Source organism: Mobula hypostoma, chromosome 8 (assembly GCF_963921235.1).
Source record: "Mobula hypostoma chromosome 8, sMobHyp1.1, whole genome shotgun sequence".
Lineage (NCBI taxonomy): Eukaryota > Metazoa > Chordata > Chondrichthyes > Myliobatiformes > Myliobatidae > Mobula > Mobula hypostoma.
Genome location: NC_086104.1, coordinates 49260010 through 49268333, shown reverse-complemented (window position 1 = coordinate 49268333; position 8324 = coordinate 49260010).

Below are 8324 nucleotides of genomic sequence, written 5' to 3'. Positions count from 1 at the left end.
AAAAAGAGAACAAAATGAGTTTTATGAGTTCATGGACTGTTCAGAAATCTGATGGCAGAGGGGGAGGGGGCAGTATAGTAGTTCCCAAAATGTTGAGTGGGCTCTCAGCCCTTACCACTTCCCTGATGGTGGTAATGAGAAGAGGGCATGTCCCGGATGCTGAGGGCCCTTAATGCTAGATGCCACCTTCTTAGGGCACACATATATAACACATCAAGACACGTATAAGAGTATGTTGACTGAACCAGTCCAAAATGTCTATAGTCCTTGCCCATCATACTTCTGTAGAGTTAGCATCTGTGTAGCCATATGCAGCAAATGCAGGCATTGTCCCCTCTGATTGTTCCCGGAACAATGAAGGGAAAGAGAAACATTTCCAGGTCAAAACACTGAGTAACCTGCAGGTAGTGATGTTGGTCCCATGACCCTGATGCCATTCTTGAACATTAACATCACTGATTTAAGAGATGCCTTCAGAATACAGAAGTATTTCCATTGCTGAGTATTTCCAATATCCTGGGTATCATCATCTATCACAAACTCCACTGAGACCGGTCACCGTGGCAACCAGGCAGGTCAAAGGCCATGTATCCAGTGCTGAGTGATGGGCAACCTGACGCCCCAAAAAGTTTCCACCAAGGCACAATTCAGTAATGTGAAGCGATATTATACATTTGTTTGAGTTAGTACACAGCCAGCTCTGAAGAAGCACTGTACCATCCATGATAAAGCAGCATGCTCTATTAGTCTGTCATCATCATCACCATCATTGTATGCCGTGTTGTATGATGTAGGCAATCGTGATCCCATGACCATAAGTGTGCTTGGGGAATTTTTCTGCAGAAGTCATTGGCCATTGCCTTCTGGGCAATGGCTTTACAAGATGGGTGGCTCCAGCCATTGTCAATACTCTTCAGAGATTGTCTGCCTGGCTCAGTGGTTGCATAACCAGGACTTGTGAAAAGCACCTGCTCCCGTGGCTTCATGTGACCCCGATCCGGGGGGGGGGGGCTCAGCAGGTGCTACATCCTGCCCAAGAGTGACCTGTAGGCTAGTGGAGGGAAGGAGCACCTTACACCTCAGTTGGCAGAGACGTATCTCCACCCCACTACCCGAATAGTACTCCAGTCAAGACTAGTCCCCTACCAAACTTGCAACCTCCACCACTAGATTTGGCACAGGCAGCAGTCGCATGAGAGTTCCTCCATCTGCAGGTTCCTCTCAAAGTCACGTACCTTAGAAATACATTGCCAATCCTTCATCATGATTGGATCTATATTATGGAACACTCTGCCCAAGAATACTATAAGAGCACTGCCACAAAAAGGACTGCAGCAAGTCAAGAAGTTGGCTCATCATCCACTTGTTAAGATCAAGTAGGAATGGGCAATAAATACTGGCCTTGGAAAAACAAACCCGATGAATGTACTCTGAAGCCAAGGGCCGAATGAATACTGAGATCATTGGATGAGCTGCCTTTTCTTGGAAGGGATTGAATTTCTTCAGTATTTCTGGAGCTGCCCTTTCGGCAAGTGACAAGTATTTGATGGGGCTCCTGAGTTACAGCTTGGTGTGTTATGAGCAGGTTGAGGTGTTGTAGTTCGGGAGGGTGCAACTGGCAGTTGAGAATTGGGATTAACAACCTGGGGAACTGTCAGTTGCTGGGAATGGGTTTTGGGTCAGTTCAGATGGCAGATCAATGAGTTGGCATGGCTGATCAGGAATTATTGGAGAGAGTAGAACCATTCCTGTGCATGTGCCTGAAGAAGAACTGCTGAGTAAATAAGGGGAAACTATGGACTGGATTCCTGATGTTGCTTTGGGACCTTGTGTGGGCGGATCTGTAAGCTGTGCAGATGGTAGCCTCAATTTCACCAAAAGGCTCAGTCATTGTGAATTACAGAATTATACAGCATTGAAGCAGCTCAACTTGTCCACGCTGATCAAGTGCCAGGTTTGAGTTAGTCCCATTTGCCTGCATCTGTTGTATATCACTCTAAAATTTTCCTATCTATGGTCCTGTCTGAATGTCTTTTAAATGTAATTATACTCACCTCTAAAACTTAAGCTGGCAACTCATTCCAAAGGCCTACCACCACTCTCTGTATGAAGAAGCTTTCTTCTCAGAACCTGTTTAAATTTCCCCTCTCATTTTAAACCTCTGCCCTCTTGTTTTAGATTCCCCTACCGTGGGGAAAAACTGTGAACATTCACCCTATCTATGTCCTTCATGATTTTAGATAACTTAATAAAGTCACCCTCAATGTCCTATGCTCAGATCAGACAATAGGAGACAGTATGTTGGAAAAAAGTGCATTCACTAGATGGTGCTGTGTGTCTATCCTGCCAAGATGTTATTCTTGTAACGTGGTTGACAATAATATCGAAAATTACACATTAAGGAGAATAATGAAAGTTCTTGAATGACATCTGTAGAGAGCATAAAATGATGTGACATAAGCAAAAGAAGGCGGCGTTGGCCATTCTATTTCTCATGGCTGCTGTGCTCTTTGCTGACTTCATGCATGATCTTCTTCCTCTGTACCACTCTCCTACAGTCACCCTTGACTCCCGTGCCACCTAAAAATTGATTCATCTGTTTCTTGAATATACTTGGTTTCCAGTCTTCTTGGGTAGAGAAATCCAAGCAAAAAGTATATTCAGAGTCAAGAAATTTCTTCAGTTTTATCCGAAATGCAAATCCCTTATTTTGAGGCTGCAGGGACAGAAGCAGAGTGAACATTTCAGAATGAGTGTGTGATCTCACACAGGTGATGTAATTACCAAGAATCCTGAAAATTAGCACTGGTAATTCCTTGTAAATTTTTGCATAAGGCAGTGACTCACAGCTAGTGCTCACTCAGGCTGCATTACAGAAATGGTCGCATTAACACATAGCTATGGCTAACTCGGAAATCCAGTCCTCTTGATCAAAGACTGCAGAAGTATGTCATTGAGAAATTCCGGCTGAAATTAAAGGGTGGTATTGAAGCTATTGTTGCAGCTAGTCTGGCTAACAATCAGAGGAAGTATGGGTGTTTTTTTTGTGACACTGATGGAAGTAACCATGATGGAAAGGAAACAATTGGCAAGCCTGTAAAAACTATTGTGTGGTCCAAAGTAATGTCAGCATAATGAGACCAAGAGGTACTGAGATGAGCGAGGCTTGCAGAGGTCGGTATGAGAAATGCAGAGAAGATAGCTTGGGAATAAGACATCGATATGAGAATGGCTAAAATGGAGGGATAGTACAGAAGATTGCAGAACATCTGGTCTTAACTAAGGCAGACATCCCACCCTGCAAAAACTCATTTCAGGGAGGTAGCACCATCAATTTGCGGGAGACTCCCGGAACTTCCAGGAGAGGTGGGATGTCTGCAATAGAGTAGCTCCTTAGCAACTAGCCAGCTAGTTTAAATAACATTAGCTATGCTAATGAACGAATGACACCTGTTAAACTCACCTCAACATGTCTTTTACAGTCTTAACCCACCATGGGCAATAGAAAAGTCACTGTTGCAAACAGTGCGGTGAGCAACACTGTCATTATTTTTGACCCCTATTAGGAAGGGGTACACTTTAGTGTAGTCTGGGGTGATGTACATTTTATATATTTTTTTGGAACACTCTGCCATGGTGCGCTCTCTCTCTCTCTCTCGCGCGCACGTGCTCTCTCTCTCCCTCTCTCTCTCTCATGGTCACTGCTGCGCTTGCTCTCTCGCTCTCTCTCATGCTCTCTCTTGCTCTCTCTCTCTCACTCTCGTGCTCTCTCGCTCGCACGCTCTCAAAAAAATTGATTTCCGGGATATTGTATTAATTTGCGGGCATCAGGGAACCACTATCAGAGACTCCCAGAACTTCCGGGAGAGGTGGGATGTCTGCTAAGGGGAGAGCCAAGTTAGTAACAAGCTGCTGGGAGCCCAGGTACATTGAAAAGCTTGTCTTGCATATTGTTCATACAGATCAACTCATTACACTTGTTCATTGAAGTAGTACAAGTTACAACAATAACTGAAAAGCATAAAAAGCTACAGAGAAAATGCAGTGCAGGTACACCAGAGGGTGCAAGGTCATAGTGAGATAGGTTGTGTGGTCAGCCCCCCCAGTTCTGAACATTAATGTTCTTTCTATTGCCACAGATGACCTGCTGTGTCAATTAGCTGTGTCAGTGTAGCTGACAAACAGAGACATGCTCACCTTCAGGGAAACGGGAAAATTGAAAGTGAAGTTGAAGACTTGGAGAGATCATTAATTGCCAGCAGTTTGAGCTTCAGAGTACCAGTGGAACGAAAGTAATTATTGGATGGAGGGTTAGCGGCCTGGGTAGATAGTAAACATCCAGTGAAACTGCCAGTGAATACAAAATAATTCACTGTAATTACTTACAACACCGCATTCACACATATTGTAAAACAAAATCCTGAAGGAATGCATTGACCTAAATTGTAGAAGATCTTTGAGAAACCATAATAGTTCTATTCAATTGTGAATACAATGCAGTTACAGTCATTAAAACCCGTGTGGATGAGTGTGTGCCCGCAAAGACTTACTGTACATTCCCAAACCAAAAGCCGTGGATGAACCAGGAGGGACATCGTCTGCTAAAGGTTAGATCTGTGGCATTCAAGTCTGTCAACCCAGGTCTGTACCAGAAAACCAGGTATGATTTGTGGAGGGCTATTTCAAGGGCGAAGAGACAATTTTGAACAAGGTTGGAGGCGATATCAGATGTACGACATCTCTGGCAGGATTTGCAGAACATTACTTCCTACAAAGCGAAACCCAGTAACATGAATAGCAGCGATGCTTCACTACCAGATGAACCCAATGCCTTCTATGCCTGCTTTGAAAGGGAGAAAATAACTACAGCTGTGAAGACCCCGGCTGCACCCGGTGACCCTGTGATCTCTGTCTCAGAGGCTGATGTTAGACTGTCTTTAAAGAGGGTGAACCCTCGCAAGGCGGAAAGTCCCGATGGAGCACTTGGTAAGGCTCTGAAAAGTTGTGCCAACCAACTAGTGGGAGTATTCAAGGACATTTTCAACCTCTCACTTCTAATGGGCGGAAGTTCCCACTTGCTTCAAAAAGGCAACAATTGTTCCAGTGCCTAAGAAGAATAATGTGTGCTGCCTTAATGACTATCGCCTGGTAGCACTCACATCTACAGTGATGAAATGCTTTGAGAGGCTGGTCATGACTAGACTGAACTCCTGCCTCAGCAAGAATCTGGACCCATTGCAATTTGCCTATTGCCACAATAGGTCAATGGCAGATGCAATCTCAATGGAACTCCACATAGCCTTAGACCACCTGGACAATACAAACACCTATGTCAGGATAACGCACAACACGCTGGAGGAAGTCAGCGGGTCAGACAGCATCCGTGGAAATGAACAGTCAACATTTTGGGCCGAGACCCTTCTCCACGGATGCTGCCCGACCTGCTGAGTTCCTCCAGTGTGTTGTGCATATTGCTTTGACCCCAGCATCTGCAGAGTATTTTGTGTTTACCTATGTCAGGATGCTGTTCATCAGCTATAGCTCAGCATTTAACACCATCATTCTCACAATCCTGATTGAGAAGTTATAGAACCTGGGCCTCTGTACCTCCCTCTGCAACTGGATCCTCAACCTCCTAACTGGAAGACCACAATCTGTGCGGATTGGTGATGATATCTCCTCCTCGCTGACGATCAACACTGGTGCACCTCAGCGGTGTGTGCTTAGCCCACTGCTCTACTCTCTCTATACCCATGACTGTGTGGCTAGGCATAGCTCAAATACCGTCTATAAATTGGCTGATGATACAACCATCATTGATAGAATCTCAGATGGAGATGAGAGGGCATACAGGAGTGAGATGTACCAGCTAGTGGAGTGGTGCCACAGCAACAACCTTGCACTCAATGTCAGTAAGACGAAAGAGCTGATTGTGGACTTCAGGACGGGTAAGACAAAGGAACACATACCAATCCTCATAGAGGGATCAGAAGTCGAGAGAGTGAGCAGTTTCAAGTTCCTGGGTGTCAAGATCTCTGAGGACCTAACCTGGTCCCAACATATTGATGCAGTTATAAAGAATACACCGACTATACTTCATTAGAAGTTTGAAGAGATTTGGTATGTCAACAAAAACACTCAAAAACTTCTATAGATGTACCATGAAGAGCATTCTGACAGGCTGCATAACTGTCTGGTATGGAGGGGCTACTGCACAGGACTAAAAGAAGCTGCAGAAAGTTGTAAATCTAGTCAGCTCCATCTTGGGTACTAACCTACAAAGTACCCAGGACATCTTTAGGGAGCGGTGTCTCAGAAAGGCAGCATCCATTATTAAGGATGTCCAACACCCAGGGCATGCCCTTTTCTCACTGTTACCATCAGGTAGGAGGTACAGAAGCCTGAAGGCACACACTCAGCGATTCAGGAACAGCTTCTTCCCATCTGCCATCCGATTCCTAAATGGACATTGAACCTGTGAACACCACCTCACTTCTTTAATATATATTATTTCTGTTTTTTTGCACTATTTTTAATCTATTCAATATACGTATACTGTAATTGATTTACTTTTAATTTTTTTCCCTCTTTTTCAATATTATGTATTGCATTGAACTGCTGCTGTTAAGTTAACAAATTTCATGACACATGCCGGTGGTAATAAACCTGATTCTGATTATGATTGTGATTCTGGTTCTGGGGTAGATAAACGGGCATGTCCTGGGGATAGGAGATTCAATAGAATGCATGCTTGTGCAGATCACAGAAAACTGAAGGTAAAATGAAATGTGACTATAAAATTATTCAGATGCATTCACTGCGCTAAGGCTGTGCCCATCTTTATTCTGTAAACAGGACAAATTTGATAGCTGAGGGTTGCACTGAACTAAAAGGAAAGGGGAGAAAGTGGTGTTTCTTTTTAACATGGTTTCTAGTAGTCCTTATCGCTTGGTAGTTTTCTGTTTCAGTTGTCTTCTTGGAGTTTTATTTTTAATGTGTAGCAGACCATTGCATTAATACCACAAGCCAACTCTGTGGTTTCGGTACAGTTTTTGAGGCTGAAGAAAATGCAGAGATAACAAGATTTGAGCATCCAGAGCTACTGTGTACAGCATCTCAGCAATCTTTAACCATTTCACTCATACTGATGTCTACCGAACACATAATATTTAACCTGTAGTTAGATTCCTCTTTTCCTAATTTTGTTTTCTTACTTAAAGTGAGAATCAATGCTCTTGATCTACAAAGTATAATGAGTTGGGAATAACTGTGTTTCAGAACAGAAAAAAAAGTTTCTTTCAGGTTTGCCCCTTGCTCCATTGAACGTCTGAGATATCTCTGCTGTTCTCTGACGCTTTGAGAATTTCCATTATCCTAGCCCCAGCTACTTCATCTTCACCATGGAACTACAATCATTCCATACCAGCATCACACACCAAGATGGTCTGAGAGCCTCCACTTCTTCTTTGAACAGAGGTCCAACAAATATTCCCGCTCCGACAGGGGGTCCTCACTTTGAATATCTTCTCACTTAACTCCCCTCCCTTTTTACAGCCTAATTGGTTCAGGGAACGCACATGGCCCTATACCTGTCTTTTCATGAGATATATCAAACAGTCCTAGTTTCAGTCCTATTTAAACCACTTCCCTCAGCTCCTGTTTCAGTGCACTGATAAATGGATCAGTGCTGCTTTCTGCGCTTATACAGAATTCACAAATGACATTGCTTGTGCTGCCAACTACCACCACCAATTCCACTCACCAGCCACACCCCATTCTCACTTGCACACAGTCCTTTCACTTCCTTTTCTGGATCTTTCCATCTAAGGGATAGGTCGAGGAATTGAGTTCAAGAGCCGGTGGGTAACTTTTTCCCAGGATTAAAATGCCTAATAGTAGGGGGCATTTATTTAAGGTGAGAGGGGGTAAAATGAAAGGATATATGTGGGACTTTTTTTACACAGAGACTGGTGGGTGCCTGAAAGGTGCGGCCAGGGATGGAGGTGGAGGCAGACCGAGGCATTTAACAGACTCTTAGATAGGCACATTTGTGGGTGGCACAATAGTGTAACACCACGACAGTGTGACACTATTGGAATGTATGGGTAGAACCTCTGATGAGAGGGCACGTCGTGTCCCTCAAGGGACAGCTCATCTACCTTTAGTCCTCACCTGACACTCAGCTCTCACCCGTGGCTCCAAATAGCTGTTCGCCTGCAACAACAGCCATACCCTGGAACACCACTTCAACAGGCAGGTGAGGTTAGCCAGATTGCCTCAGATGCTGGTGAGACAGGGATACGCCTGTCCTAGCATGGAAAGTC